This window comes from Heteronotia binoei, chromosome 2, assembly GCF_032191835.1.
Source record: "Heteronotia binoei isolate CCM8104 ecotype False Entrance Well chromosome 2, APGP_CSIRO_Hbin_v1, whole genome shotgun sequence".
Taxonomy (NCBI): domain Eukaryota; kingdom Metazoa; phylum Chordata; class Lepidosauria; order Squamata; family Gekkonidae; genus Heteronotia; species Heteronotia binoei.
The window spans coordinates 10,982,354-10,998,929 of NC_083224.1; positions in this window are offsets into that span (position 1 = coordinate 10,982,354).

The window sequence follows — 16,576 nt, forward strand, 5'->3', positions numbered from 1 at the left end:
CAGGAGCACAGCTCCTGAACCTTTCTGAGAGTTCCACCCCCTTGTCCATTGAATAGTAGGTGCAGCTGTATAAGAAGAATGATATTGGGTTTATATCCCGCCCTCCACTCCGAAGAGTCTCAGAGCGGCTCACAATCTCCTTTCCCTTCCTCCCCCACAACAGACACCCTGTGAGGTAGATGAAGATATTGGATTTATATCCCGCCCTCCACTCCGAAGAGTCTCAGAGCGGCTCACAATCTCCTTTCCCTTCCTCCCCCACAACAGACACCCTGTGAGGTAGATGAAGATATTGGATTTATATCCCGCCCTCCACTCCGAAGAGTCTCAGAGCAGCTCACAATCTCCTTTACCTTCCACCCCCACAACAGACACCCTGTGAGGTACATGAAGATATTGGATTTATATCCCGCCCTCCACTCCGAAGAGTCTCAGAGCGGCTCACAATCTCCTTTATCTCCCCCCCCCCCCCACAACAGACACCCTGTGAGGTAGATAAAGATATTGGATTTAAATCCCACCCTCCACTCTGAAGAGTCTCAGAGCAGCTCACAATCTCCTTTACCTTCCTCCCCCACAACAGACACCCTGTGAGGTAGATGAAGATATTGGATTTATATCCCGCCCTCCACTCCGAAGAGTCTCAGAGGGGCTCACAATCTCCTTTCCCTTCCTCCCCCACAACAGACACCCTGTGAGGTAGATGAAGATATTGGATTTATATCCCGCCCTCCACTCCGAAGAGTCTCAGAGGGGCTCACAATCTCCTTTCCCTTCCTCCCCCACAACAGACACCCTGTGAGGTAGATGAAGATATTGGATTTATATCCCGCCCTCCACACCGAAGAGTCTCAGAGGGGCTCACAATCTCCTTTCCCTTCTTCCCCCACAACAGACACCCTGTGAGGTAGATGAAGATATTGGATTTATATCCCGCCCTCCACTCCGAAGAGTCTCAGAGCAGCTCACAATCTCCTTTACCTTCCACCCCCACAACAGACACCCTGTGAGGTAGATGAAGATATTGGATTTATATCCCGCCCTCCACTCCGAAGAGTCTCAGAGCAGCTCACAATCTCCTTTACCTTCCACCCCCACAACAGACACCCTGTGAGGTAGATGAAGATATTGGATTTATATCCCGCCCTCCACTCCGAAGAGTCTCAGAGCGGCTCACAATCTCCTTTCCCTTCCTCCCCCACAACAGACACCCTGTGAGGTAGATGAAGATATTGGATTTATATCCCGCCCTCCACTCCGAAGAGTCTCAGAGCAGCTCACAATCTCCTTTACCTTCCACCCCCACAACAGACACCCTGTGAGGTACATGAAGATATTGGATTTATATCCCGCCCTCCACTCCGAAGAGTCTCAGAGCGGCTCACAATCTCCTTTATCTCCCCCCCCCCCCCACAACAGACACCCTGTGAGGTAGATAAAGATATTGGATTTAAATCCCACCCTCCACTCTGAAGAGTCTCAGAGCAGCTCACAATCTCCTTTACCTTCCTCCCCCACAACAGACACCCTGTGAGGTAGATGAAGATATTGGATTTATATCCCGCCCTCCACTCCGAAGAGTCTCAGAGGGGCTCACAATCTCCTTTCCCTTCCTCCCCCACAACAGACACCCTGTGAGGTAGATGAAGATATTGGATTTATATCCCGCCCTCCACTCCGAAGAGTCTCAGAGGGGCTCACAATCTCCTTTCCCTTCCTCCCCCACAACAGACACCCTGTGAGGTAGATGAAGATATTGGATTTATATCCCGCCCTCCACACCGAAGAGTCTCAGAGGGGCTCACAATCTCCTTTCCCTTCTTCCCCCACAACAGACACCCTGTGAGGTAGATGAAGATATTGGATTTATATCCCGCCCTCCACTCCGAAGAGTCTCAGAGCAGCTCACAATCTCCTTTACCTTCCACCCCCACAACAGACACCCTGTGAGGTAGATGAAGATATTGGATTTATATCCCGCCCTCCACTCCGAAGAGTCTCAGAGCAGCTCACAATCTCCTTTACCTTCCACCCCCACAACAGACACCCTGTGAGGTAGATGAAGATATTGGATTTATATCCCGCCCTCCACTCCGAAGAGTCTCAGAGCGGCTCACAATCTCCTTTCCCTTCCTCCCCCACAACAGACACCCTGTGAGGTAGATGAAGATATTGGATTTATATCCCGCCCTCCACTCCGAAGAGTCTCAGAGGGGCTCACAGTCTCCTTTCCCTTCCTCCCCCACAACAGACACCCTATGAGGTAGATGAAGATATTGGATTTATATCCCGCCCTCCACTCCGAAGAGTCTCAGAGCAGCTCACAATCTCCTTTACCTTCCACCCCCACAACAGACACCCTGTGAGGTAGATGAAGATATTGGATTTATATCCCGCCCTCCACTCCGAAGAGTCTCAGAGCGGCTCACAATCTCCTTTCCCTTCCTCCCCCACAACAGACACCCTATGAGGTAGATGAAGATATTGGATTTATATCCCGCCCTCCACTCCGAAGAGTCTCAGAGCAGCTCACAATCTCCTTTACCTTCCACCCCCACAACAGACACCCTGTGAGGTAGATGAAGATATTGGATTTATATCCCGCCCTCCACTCCGAAGAGTCTCAGAGCAGCTCACAATCTCCTTTACCTTCCACCCCCACAACAGACACCCTGTGAGGTACATGAAGATATTGGATTTATATCCCACCCTCCACTCCCGAAGAGTCCTCAGAGCAGCTCACAATCTCCTTACCTTCCCTCCCCCACAACAGGACACCCTGTGAGGTAGATGAAGGATACTGGATTTATATCCCCGCCCTCCACTCCGAAGAGTCTCAGAGCGCTCACAATCTCCTTTCCCTTCCTCCCCCACAACAGACACCCTATGAGGTAGATGAAAGATATTGGATTTATATCCCGCCCTCCACTCCGAAGAGTCTCAGAGCAGCTCACAATCTCCTTTCCCTTCCTCCCCCACAACAGACACCCTATGAGGTAGATGAAGATATTGGATTTATATCCCGCCCTCCACTCCGAAGAGTCTCAGAGCGGCTCACAATCTCCTTTCCCTTCCTCCCCCACAACAGACACCCTGTGAGGTGGGTGGGGCTGGAGAGGGCTCTCACAGCAGCTGCCCTTTCAAGGACAACCTCTGCCAGAGCTCTGGCTGACCCAAGGCCACGCCAGCAGGTGCAAGTGGAGGAGTGGGGAATCAAACCCGGTTCTCCCAGATAAGAGTCCGCACACTTAACCACTACACCAAACTGGCTCTCCAACAATCCCTGGATGAGCTCCGCTACCTATTTTTCTACAAAAGACCTCTGGGTGTGGAAAGGAAAGGTCCCCTGTGCAAGCACCAGTCCTTTCCGACTCTGGGGTGACGTTGCTTTCACAACGTTTTCACGGCAGACTTTTTTTACGGGGTGGTTTGCCATTGCCTTCCCCAGTCATCTACACTTCCCCCTCTCCCACAGCCAGCTGGGTACTCCTTTGACCGACCTTGGAAGGCTGAGTCAACCTTGGGCTGGCTACCTGAATCCAGCTTCCGCCGGAATCGAACTCAGGTCGTGAGCAGAGAGTTCAGACCACAGTACTGCTGCTTTACCACTCTGCGCCGGGTGTGGGGGAGCCCCAATTCTGCCTTGCAGCTCCGATTTGGGTCAAGCCACAAGGGGATGGGAGGGGGGATTTTAACCTTTCAGGGCTGAAATGGGCCAAGGATTGATAGAAATCCTTCCTCCAATAAGCAAAGTTCGTAACCATAACCTCTTGTGAAATTCTTTCCCATGGAGGGGCCAGGAAATCCTTACAGCCTTCATAAGACGTCTCCTCTAGATTTCCAGACGTTTCAATACTGGTCGTCTTCAATTAATCAGGCTGATAAAATGGAACCCGATTTCAACGATTTTTTACACAAGTTGAAAGCTAAAACAGAATAATCGGGTTCATGGATTGAAGAGTATACTCGTTTTTCAGTGGTATTTTATGCGCTTCGACTTCACACTGAAACCACTTCTCCTGTGGTATCTCCTAAGCAGGGGGCAGGAATCATTGGGTGTAGAGGGGAGGTCTTTGTGAGGTTCTTGCATTGTGCAGGGGGTTGGACTAGATGACCTTGGAGGTCCCTTCCAGCTCTATAATTCTATAATTCCCATAGGGTATAATGGAGAACTGAATCTCCTTCCTTGGAGGTTTCAAACAGAGGCTGGATGGCACTCTGACAGCAATGAGGGTCCTGTGAATTTGGGGGGAGGTCTTTGTGAGTTTCCTGCATTGTGCAGGGGGTTGGACTAGATGACCCTGGAGATCCCTTCCAGCTCTTATAAGAACATAAGAGAAGCCATGTTGGATCAGGCCAATGGCCCATCCAGTCCAACACTCTGTGTCACACAGTGGCAAAAAATTTTATATATACACACACACTGTGGCTAATAGCCACTGATGGACCTCTGCTCCGTATTTTTATCTAAACCCCTCTTGAAGGTGGCTATGCTTGTGGCCGCCACCACCTCCTGTGGCAGTGAATTCCACATGCCAATCACCCTTTGGGTGAAGAAGGACTTCCTTTTATCCGTTTTAACCTGGCTGCTCAGCAATTTCATCGAATGCCCACGAGTTCTTGTATTGTGAGAAAGGGAGAAAAGGACTTCTTTCTCTGCTTTCTCCATCCCATGCATTATCTTGTCAACCTCTATCATGTCACCCCGCAGTCGACGTTTATGATTCTATGAAATGCTGTTCACATTAACGTGCCACCGGATTTTTGGTTTTTATTCTGCGCTTGTAGACATTTCCGAGCAATAAAAAGGATGGGTTTTTAAAGAACACGTCCTCCTCCGCCATTTTAAAATGCTAGCGACGGGCTGGGAAGTTGATGAGGCTGTATAAACTCCGCTTTGCAGTGTGCCAAAGAAAGCTGGGTCAAAATTTTGAGTTGGGCAAAGCAAAGGAGACCTGCGGCTGACGGAGGTGGGATCTTCATCGCTTCTGTGCAGAACCTGGTGTGGCCCCCCCGTCACAGTAGGAACTCAGGCCCAGGCAAATGGGAACAAATTTCCCATAAAGGTAACAATTTGGCGGATCGCTTCACTTTGATGTGCAGCTGGTGGTCGTGAAACGCACAAGGAAAGCTTGTGGTCACAAGCCACTAGGGTTGCCAATCCCCAGGTGGAGGCAGGGGATCACCCAGTTTGGAGACCCTTTCCCTGCGTCATGGTCATCAGAAAGCGGGGGGGGGGGCGGAATGTCTACTGGGCACTCTATTATGCCCTATGGAGACCGATCCCCGTAGAGGATAATGGAGAATCGAGGAAGAAGAAGACTGCAGATTTATGCTCCGCCCTTCTCTCTGAATCAGAGACTCAGAGCGGCTTACAATCGCCTTTATCTCCTTCCTCCACAACAGACACCTGTGGGGTGGGTGGGGCTGAGAGGGCCCTCACAGCAGCTGCTCTTTCAAAGACCACTTTTGCAAGAGCAATGGCTGACCCAAGGCCATTCCAGCGGCTGCAACTGAAGGCGCAAGGAATCAAACCCGGTTCTCCCAGATAAGAGTCTGCACGCTTCACCACGACACCAAACTGGCTCTCTTGGATGTCCCTCTGGGGAGGGAGAGGGGGGCATGTTTTTTTTGAGACAGAGGCACCAACATAGCATCCAGTGCCTCTCCCCAAAGTACGCTCCCAAGTTTCAAAAGAATTGGATCAGGGGGTCCAATTCTATGAGCCCCCCAAGAAGGTGCCCCGTTCCTTCATTATTTCCAATGGAAGGAAGGCATTGAAAAGGCGTGTGGCCTCTTCAAATGCGATGGCCAGAACTTCCCTTGGAGTTCAAATAGGCTTGTCATGACCTTGCTCCCCCAAAGTCTCCTGGCTCCACCCCCAAAGTCCCCAGATATTTCTTGAATTGGACTTGGCAACCCTACACCGCAGCAACATCCAGCCTTTTGTTATTTGCAACGGCGGGAAGGAGCTGTCCTGATTGCCCCCCGGGAAAAGGTGCAAGAGGTGAGAGCGGCTTGGTGACCCGGCATGACTCAGAGGCCATCCAGCCCAGCTGCAGAGCCAGGAAGCTCCGGATTCATTTCCTAATAAACAGGCACTCATTCCCTTTTATAGGCTGGTAGCTTCGAAAGAGCCCGGTTCGGAACCTTCCCTTCCCAGAATCCTAAACGGAGCTCTGCCAAAAGAAGGTGAGGAGGCGGTTGGGAGGCGGTCAGGAAGAAGCTGTCCTTTGGGGCAAAAAATGGACCGAAGAGGTGAAAGCATTTTGGGTAACAAGAATGAGGGGCATGCATAAGGCGTGGGGGATGCACTTCTGCGTAGCAGCAGGTGAGAGAACACGATCTTGGGGGATGGGCGGGCTGCAAGCGAACGATGAGCAGCCGGTGTCATGCGGCGACAAAAAAGGCTAACACGATTATGGGGGTGTATCAACAGAGGCGTAACCGCCAAATTGAAAGATGGCCTAGTCCCGCGGTACACCACATTCGTCAGGCTGCACTTTGAGTCCTGTGCGCAGTTCTGGAGGCCTCACGTGAAGAAGGGTGTGGGCAGAACAGAGCGGACGAAGAAGAGAGAAATGAGGATGATCAGGGGGCGGGAGACTAAGCCCTGTGAGGAAAGGCTGAGGGACGTGGGAAGGTTCAGTCTGGAGCAGAGGAGGTGGAGGGGGGACAGGGTTGCTCTCTTTTAAAGGAGAAATGAGAGCCAGCTTGGTGAAGTGGTGAAGTGTGCAGACTCTTATTTGGGAGAACCGGGTTTGATTCCCCACTCCTCCGCTTGCAGCTGCTGGAATGGCCTTGGGTCAGCCAGAGCTCTCTTATCTGGGAGATCCGGGTTTGATTCCTCACTCCTCCACTTGCAGCTGCTGGAATGGCCTTGGGTCAGCCAGAGCTCTCTTATCTGGGAGATCCGGGTTTGATTCCCCACTCCTCCACTTGCAGCTGCTGGAATGGCCTTGGGTCAGCCAGAGCTCTCTTATCTGGGAGACCGGGTTTGATTCCTCACTCCTCCACTTGCAGCTGCTGGAATGGCCTTGGGTCAGCCAGAGCTTTCTTATCTGGGAGAACCGGGTTTGATTCCCCACTCCTCCACTTGCAGCTGCTGCAATGGCCTTGGGTCAGCCACAGCTCTTGCAAGAGTTGTCCTTGAAAGGGCAGCTGCGGTCAGAGCTCTCTCAGCCCCACCCACCTCACAGGGTGTCTGTCGTGGGGGAGGAAGGGAAAGGAGATTGTGGGCCACTCTGAGACTCTGTTCTTGAAAGGGCAACTTCTGGGAGAGCTCTCTCAGCCCCACCCACCTCACAGGGTGTCTGTTGTGGGGGACGAAGGGAAAGGAGATTGTGAGCCATGCTGAGACTCTGAATAGGGCGGGATATAAATCCAATTTCTTCTTCTTCTTCTTCTCCTCTCTCTCTCTCTCTCTTCTTCTTCTCTCTCTCTCTTCTTCTCCTTCTCCTCTTTCTTTTTCTTTTCTTCTTCTTCTTTGAAGGGCTGTCACTTAAAGGAGGGCACGGAGCTGTTCCTGTTGGCAATGAGGGACAGAACTCACAGTAATGGGTTTAAATTATGGACAAAAAGTTAACGGCTGGAGATTAGGAAAAAAATGTTTTACCGTAACAGTCATTCAGCAGTGGACTGGGCTGCCTGGGGAGGTGGGTGAGCTCTCCCTCACTGGCCGTCTTCAAGCAGCAGCTGGAGAAACACTCCTCAGGGATGCTTTGGCCAGAGGTGACCAAACTGCGGCTCGGGAGCCACATGTGGCTCTTTCACACATGTTGTGTGCAGTGTTCCCTCTATGCTGAGTTAGCGTGAGCTAGCGCACAGATTTTTAGCCTCCAGCTCCCACAATTTTGTCTTAGCTCAGGAAGGACGACCCCGGAGCACACTAATTGATGCAGGAGCTCACCACCTGAAGGCCAGTCGCTCACAAAGTAGATTTTTTTGCTCACAAGACTCTGCAGCTTAGAGGGAACATTGGTTGTGTGGCTCTTAAAGCCGCCGCAGCCATGTCGGCTGGTTTGGAGGCAGCATTTCTCCTTTAAATCATTTCTCCGAACCAGCCAGCAGCTTGGAGAATACATTTAAAGTTGCTTTCTTTCAACATCTCCCTCCCCATCTATTTTCCTTCCTTCCTTCTGTGTTCCCTCACAGCTAGCTCACAGATTTTAAGCCTCCAGCTCGCACATTTTTGTCTTAGCTCAGGAAGGATGACCCCAGAGCACACTAATTTATGCAGGAGCTCACAACTTTAATGCCAGTAGCTCACAAAATACAATTTTTGCTCCTAAGACTCTGCAGCTTAGAGGGAACTTTCCTTCCTTCCTTCCTTCCTTCCTTCCTTCCTTCCTTCCTTCCTTCCTTCCTTCCTTCCTTCCTTCCTTCCTTCCTTCCTTCCTTCCTTCCTTCCTTCCTTCCTTCCTTCCTCCTTTCCTTTCTGCAGCTTAGAGGGAACTTTCTTTCCTTTCCTTTCCTTTCCTTTCCTTTCCTTTCCTTTCCTTTCCTTTCCTTTCCTTTCCTTTCCTTCCCTTCCCTTCCCTTCCCTTCCTGCAGCTTAGAGGGAACTTTCCTTCCTTCCCTTCCCCTCCCTCCCTCCTTCCTTCCTTCCTTCCATTCCTTTTTTCCCTTTCTTTCCTTCCTCCTTCCTTCCCTCCCTTCCTGTTTTGCGGCTCTTAAACATCTGACATTTATTCTCTGTGTCTCTTATGCTAAGCAAGTTTGGCCACCCTCGCTGTAGGCTGATCCTGCACTGAGCAGGGGGGCTGGACTAGATGGCCTCTACGGGCCCCTTCCCGCTCTCCAATGCCATCATTCTCAAAGTCTGAGCCGCCAAAGCAAGCTTGTCTGCCTGAAAAGAGGTGTGAATTTGGAGCATGAGCCAAAAAGAAAAATTTGGAGGCGTGACTGATTGGGCTAGATCATTTGACCTTCCAATTCGACTGATGATTTACTGTGGGACCCGTTAGGCCACTCAGCCTGAAGGAGTTGATGCCGATGTTGAGGGGTTCTTAGAACTCGCAGCCCAGAGCCAGTAGCTGTGATTCCCCTGGAGAGGAGAAAAAAAAGAGGCTCTTTGCATTCCTACTGAAAACCCTCTGTTCTTTCAAAGAAAACAAAACCCGCTCTTTAAAAGATCCTGGGATATTTACAGAACACAGGACGTGGGGGGTAGGGAGAGAGAACATGAGTCCTTCCCAGTCTCCCCAGTAAAGCCCAGTGGCCAGGATGTTTTTAAGACTCTCACGGCTTTTTGGTCGGGGCCTGGGACGGATTAGACACGCTGAGAACAAAATTCTCCCCACCCACCCTTGGGCCCACCTGGGATTTTCGCTCACAGCTGCAGAAGGGCCGCAGCTCCATAAATCAAAAGGGGGGGGGAGAATTGGGGGATGGGGCAGGGATCCTTCAAGACCAAGGGTGCAGAGCTCTGGAGCCGAGAGGGAGGAAACGCTCCTTCTGATCCTCTACAGCAAAGGTCCCCAACCCCCCGGGACGTGGGCTGGTACCGGTCCGGGGCCTGTTAGCAACCGCGCTAGGGTTACCAATCCCCAGGTGGGGGCAGGGGATCCCCGGGTTTAGAGGCCCTCCCCCCGCTTCAGGGTCATCAGAAAGCGGGGGGGGGAGGGAACTGTCTGCTGGGCACTCCATTATTCCCTATGGAGACTGATTCCCATAGGGCATAATGGAAAATTGATCTGCGGGTATCTGGGGCTCTCTGGGGGAGCTGTTTTTTGAGGTAGAGGAACCAAATTTTCAGCATAGCATTCAGTGCCTCTCCTCAAAAGACCCTCCATGGTTCAAAAAGATTTGGACCAGGGAGTCCAATGCTGTGAGCCGCAAAAGAAGGTGCCCCTATCCTTCATTATTTCCAAGGGAAGGCATCTAAAAAGGTGTGCAGTCCCTTTAAATGTGAGGGCCAGAACTCCCTTTGGAGTTCAGTTATGCTTTTCACGTGGAAACAAGACAAAATACCAGAAGTATGGGAATGGACTATGAATGTCATGCATTGGAGTGAAATGGACAAACTTACAAGAATCTTAAAAGAACGAGATTTAGAGAAGTTTAAAAACGACTGGGGAAAGTTTCAAAAATACATTGAGCAACAATGGAACGTTAAAGGTCATTTGGTGATCTTTGACAACGGTTCGTTTTTAAAGAAACGATACCTGCTAGCATGGCCTTGGGTCAGCCATTAAAAAAAATACGATTATTGGATTATAACTTTTTCTTTTTCTCCCCATGACGAAGAAGAAACGTCATGACGAGGGATTATAACGATAACCTTTGGGTTTTTGGGAGAAAGATCCTTTAATAGATAGAATTTATTATCTTATAACAAATTAGATTAAACGGTGATATGGGGATGTTTGCTAAGGGGGCATGCGCTGCTGGGGGTCACAAAAGAGGGGGAGTGGGGTGGAGAAAATGTTATATATGTGTACTAACATTTAATGACCAATGGAGAGCCAGTTTGGTGTAGTGGTTAAGTGTGCGGACTCTTATCCGGGAGAACCGGGTTTGATTCCCCACTCCTCCACTTGCACCTGCTAGCATGGCCTTGGGTCAGCCATAGCTCTGGCAGAGGTTGTCCTTGAAAGGGCAGCTGCTGTGAGAGCCCTCTCCAGCCCCACCCACCTCACAGGGTGTCTGTTGTGGGGGAGGAAGGGAAAGGAGATTGTGAGCCGCTCTGAGACTCTTCGGAGTGGAGGGCGGGATATAAATCCAATATCTTCTTCTTCTTCTTCTTCTTCTTCTTCTTCTTCTTCTTCAATGATGACACGTTAGCGCCATATATTACGTTCTAATAAATTGTTTTAAACGGAATTATGCTTGTCACAACCTCGCTCCGGCCCCAGAAGTCTCCTGGCTGAGGGGGGCGGGGCGTCGCTGAGCAATGGCGGACGCATCTCAGTGAAGCTCCTCAACCTTCCCGGCTAAACCTGGGCCTTATCGCTAACTCGCAGGCTTTGTACCAGATCCCAGATGGGAAAAAACTTTTAAAACCAAAGTGAAGGCTAAAGAAACAACAAAAATAAAAGTGAAAGCTACCGTAGATGCATCACTTTTTCTCTCCCAACTCTTCCCCGGAGCAGGAAAAATCTTCCCCCACGACAGACTCTAATATGGCCCCAGGGCAGAATTCGCCTAGCAGAGACCAATTGAATAATGAGGAAGCCCCAATTTGTAAAAAAAGACTTGCTGCAGTTAAAGGAAGAAGTCTCCTGGCTCCACCCCCAAAGTCCCCAGATATTTCTTGAAATGGGCCTGGTGACCTTAAACTGTGTGAGCTGGAGGCTAAAAATCTGTGAACTAGCTCACGCTCCCTCAGCTTAGAGGGACCACTGGTCCCAGGTGGGTGAAAGAGATAGGGTTGCCAAGTTCAATTAAAGAAAAATCTGGGGACTTTGGGGGCGGAGCCAGGAGACTTTGGGGGTGGAGCCAGGAACAAGGATGTGACAAGCATAATTGAACTCCAAGGGAGTTCTGGCCATCACATTTAAAGGGACAGCACGCCTTTTTAAATGCCTTTCTTCCATAGGAAATAATTAAGGATAGGGGCACCATCTTTTGGGGCTCATAGAATTGGACCCTCTGGTCCAATATTTTTGAAACTTGGGGGGTATTTTGGGGAGAGGCACCAGCTGCTATACGAAAAATCTGGTGCCTCTACCTCAAAAAATAGCCCCCCCCCAGAGCCCCCAATACTCATGGATCAATTCCCTATTATTCTCTATGGGAATCGTTCTCCATAGGAAATAATAGAGTGCCTAGTAGACATTTCCCTCCCCCCCCCACGCTTTCTAAAGGGGAGGGCTCCATACCAGGGAATCCCCCCTCCCTGCCCCCTCGCTCCCTCTCTCTCTCTCACACACACACACACAAATACTTACCGTACTTGGTCTTCTTCCAGCCGAATTTGCTCGCTGTGAAAACGAAAGCAAGCTGCACAGGAAAAGAAAGGGAGGGGCCGTTCCTCTTTCCTGTGCAGCCTTAAAGGGACACATTTTAAAAACAGATCCCAAGCTGTAAAACAACATGATGCCTACAGGTACGTTCTCTCTCCCCCCACCGGCCTGTGGAAAAAATTGTCTTCCACAAAACTGATCCCTAGTGCCAAAAAGGCTGGGGGCCATTGCTCTGCAGGAAACAGAAGAAGACTGCAGATTTGTACCCCACCCTTCGCTCTGAATCAGAGCCTCAGAGCGGCTCACAATCTCCTATATCTTCTCCCCCGCCCCCCGCAACAGACACCCTGTGAGGTGGGTGGGGCTGAGAGAGCTCTGACAGAAGCTGCCCTTTCAACGACAACTGCGAGAGCTATGGCTGACCCAAGGCCATCCCAGCAGCTGCAAGTGGAGGAGTGGTTCTCCCAGAAAAGAGTCCGCTCACTCAACCACTACACCACACTGGCCATTGATCTATTCCGCTTGATCCACAGTTGTCTTTTGCTTCAGGGTGCAAGGAAGAGGCATCATGCACAGATGTGGGTTTGGGGTTGCTTCTGGAACGTCGATGACCTCCAGGGGGGTATGACAACACAAGTGAGCATCACAGAGGATAGTCAGGAAAACCAGGCAAAGCCTTCGCATAAGCAGAGTCTCAATTGGTTCTATAACAAATGCAAAAACGCGCTATATTCTCAAAACTGGAACAGTCTTAATTTTGAATATGGGCTAGAATGTTCGGCAGCAACACACGGAGCAAATGCAGTGCTAAACAGGTAGAACTATCCCCCAAAGATTCCACAGGTAAAGTTCAAATGGTGACTTATTCCTTTTCCGGGGGGAATATATACACACTGGCTAATAGCCACTGATGGACCTCTGCTCCATATCTTTATCTAACCCCCTCTTGAAGCTGGCTATGCTTGTAGCTGCTACCACCTCCCGTGGCAATGAATTCCACATGTTAATCACCCTTTGAGTGAAGAAGTACCTCCTTTTATCCATTCTAACCCAAATGCTCAGCAATTTCATTGAATGCCCAGGAGTTCTTGTATTGTGAGAAAGGGAGAAAAGGACTTCTTTCTCTACCTTCTCCATCACATGCATAATCTTGTAAACCTCTATCATGTCACCCCGCAGTTGACGTTTCTCCAAGCTAAAGAGCCCCAAGCGTTTCAACCTTTCTTCATAAGGAAAGTGTTCCAAACCTTTAATCATTCTAGTTGCCTTTTTCTGGACTTTTTCCAATGCTATAATATCCTTTTTGAGGTGTGGTGACCAGAATTGCACACAGTATTCCAAATGAGACCGCACCATCGATTTATACAGGGGCATTATGATACTGGCTGATTTGTTTTCAATTCCCTTCCTAATAATTCCCAGCATGGCGTTGGCCTTTTTTATTGCAATCGCACACTGTCTTGACATTTTCGGTGAGTTATCTACCACGACCCCAAGATCTCTCTCTTGGTCAGTCTCTGCCAGTTCACACCCCATCAACTTGTATTTGTGGCTGGGATTCTTGGCCCCAATGTGCATTACTTTGCACTTGGCCACATTGAACCGCATCTGCCACGTTGACGCCCACTCACCCAGCCTCAACAGATCCCTTTGGAGTGCCTCACAATCCTCTCTGGTTCTCACCACCCTGAACAATTTAGTGTAATCCGCAAACTTGGCCACTTCACTGCTCACTCCCAACTCTAAATCATTAATGAACAAGTTAAAGAGCATGGGACCCAGTACAGAGCCCTGCGGCACCCCATTGCTTACCGTCCTCCACTGCGAAGACTGCCCATTTATACTCACTCTCTGCTTCCTATTACTCAGCCAGTTTTTGATCCACAAGAGGACCTGTCCTTTTACTCCATGACTCTCAAGCTTTCTAAGGAGCCTTTGATGAGGAACTTTATCAAAAGCTTTCTGGAAGTCAAGGTAAACAACATCTATCGGGTCTCCTTTGTCCACATGTTTGTTCACCCCCTCAAAGAAATGTAACAGGTTAGTGAGGCAAGATCTTCCCTTGCAGAACCCATGCTGAGTCTTCCTCAATAACCCGTGTTCATCAATGTGCCTACTCATTCTGTCCTTGATAATGGTTTCTACCAACTTTCCCGGTATTGAAGTCAGACTGACTGGCCTGTAATTTCCCGGATCTCCTCTGGAACCCTTTTTAAAGATGGGGGTGACATTTGCTACCTTCCAGTCCTCAGGAACGGAGGCAGATTTCAATGAAAGATTACATATTTTTCTCAGAAGATCCACAAGTTCAACTTTGAGTTCTTTCAGAACTCTCGGATGTATGCCATCCAGACCTGGTGACTTATTAGTTTTTAATTTGTCTATCAGTTGTAGGACCTCTTCTCTTGTCACCTCAATCTGACTCAGGTCTTTCAACACCCCTTCCAATATAAGTGGTTTTCTCCCTTTCTCACAATACAAGAACTCGTGGGCATTCAATGAAATTGCTGAGCAGTCAGGTTAAAACAGAAAAAAAGAAGTACTTCTTCACCCAAACGGTGATGAACACATGGAATTCACTGCCACAGGAGGTGGTGGCAGCTGCAAGCATAGCCAGCTTCAAGAGGGGATTGGATAAGCATATGGAACAGAGGTCCATCAGTGGCTATTAGCCACAGTGTATGTATGTGTGTGTATATCCTGCCCTCCACTCCGAAGAGTCTCAGAGCGGCTCACAATCTCCTTTATCTTCCTCCCCCCCACAACAGACACCCTGTGAGGTAGATGAAGACACTGGATTTATATCCCGCCCTCTACTCCGAAGAGTCTCAGAGCAGCTCACAATCTCCTATATCTTCTCCCCCCACAACAGACACCCTGTTAGGTGGGTGGGGCTGAGAGTGCTCTCACAGTAGCTGCCCTTTCAAGGACAATCTCTGCCAGAGCGATGGCTGACCCTAGGCTATTCCAGCAGCTGCAAGTGGAGGAGTGGGGAATCGAACCCGGTTCTCCCAGATAAGAACATAAGAGAAGCCATGTTGCATCAGGCCAATGACCCATCCAGTCCAACACTCTGTGTCACACAGTGGCCAAATAAATTATATATATACACACACATATATTTACACACTGTGGCTAATAGCCACCGATGGACCTCTGCTCCATATTTTTATCCAATCCCCTCTTGAAGCTGGCTATGCTTGTAGCCGCCACCACCTCCTGTGAATGCCACATGTTAATCACCCTTTGGGTAAACAGTCCACAGTAAATTCCACATGTTAATCACCCTTTGGGTGAAGAGTCCGCACACTTCGCCACTACACCAAACTGGCTCTCTTGGATGTCCCATCCTGTTGATTTCATTGATTTGCTCTGTGTAAAGCTCCTGAAGTCTCAGAAAGGCAGACTATAAATAACATCAATACCACACTCTGAACACCGCCATTGCTCCCCTGGATAGCTGCAATTGCCCCTTGCAAGTGGGCGCCCCGTCCAAGGCACCCTTCATTCTCTCTGCCTTCCTTCCTCTTTCTTTCTCCGTCCTCCTCTCTTTCTCTGCCTCGCCGCTCTCAGGAACGCTTGGAACGGCTCTTGGCTGCTTTCTCTGAGACAGGAAGGTGTCCCCAAGTCTCAGGAAGGAAAAACACTCTGTGCTGAACCCATAACGGCAGTCTCCGTGGGGCCACGCCTGGCAGGACTCCAAGCCTGACATCACCTGGGAACTCGAACCCGGACCACAGCTGTGTTCTTCGGCTTCGGCTTCTCTTTTTTTTTTCCAGCTCCAGTGATGTTTTCAGCAATCTTTTTATAGCTCTCTCTCTCTCACACTCTCCCCTCCCAAATATTTCAAGCTCTCAAAAACGTTTAACCCCAAAGATCGAGGAGAGCCTGGATGGGAAAAGGAGGAGGAAGGAGGAAGAGGGATCGGCTCCTTCCCTAGGAACCCAAATGTGCAAACGCATCCTTCACTAGCACCCCCAATTCATTATTATATGGGAGATTGTAGAAGGAGAAGGAGAATTGCAGATTTATACCCTGCCCTTCTCTCTGAATCAGAGACGCAGAGCGGCTCACAATCTCCTTTATCTTCTCCCCCCACAACAGACACTCTGTGAGGTAGATGAAGATATTGGATTTATATCCCACCCTCCACTCCAAAGAGTCTCAGAGTGGCTCACAATCTCCTTTCCCTTCCTCCCCCACAACAGACACCCTGTGAGGTAGATGAAGATATTAGATTTATATCCTGCCCTCCACTCCAAGAGTCTCAGAGCGGCTCACCATCTCCTTTACCTTCCTCCCCCACAACAGACACCCTGTGAGGTAGATGAAGATACTGGATTTATATCCCGCCCTCCACTCCGAAGTGTCTCAGAGCGGCTCACAATCTCCTTTCCCTTCCTCCCCCACAACAGACACCCTGTGAGGTAGATGAAGATATTAGATTTATATCCCGCCCTCCACTCCAAGAGTGTCAGAGCGGCTCACAATCTCCTTTCCCTTCCTCCCCCACAACAGACACCCTGTGAGGTAGATGAAGATACTGGATTTATATCCCGCCCTCCACTCCGAAGAGTCTCAGAGCGGCTCACAATCTCCTTTCCCTTTCTCCCCCACAACAGACACCCTGTGAGGTAGATGAAGATATTGGATTTATATCCCGCCATCCA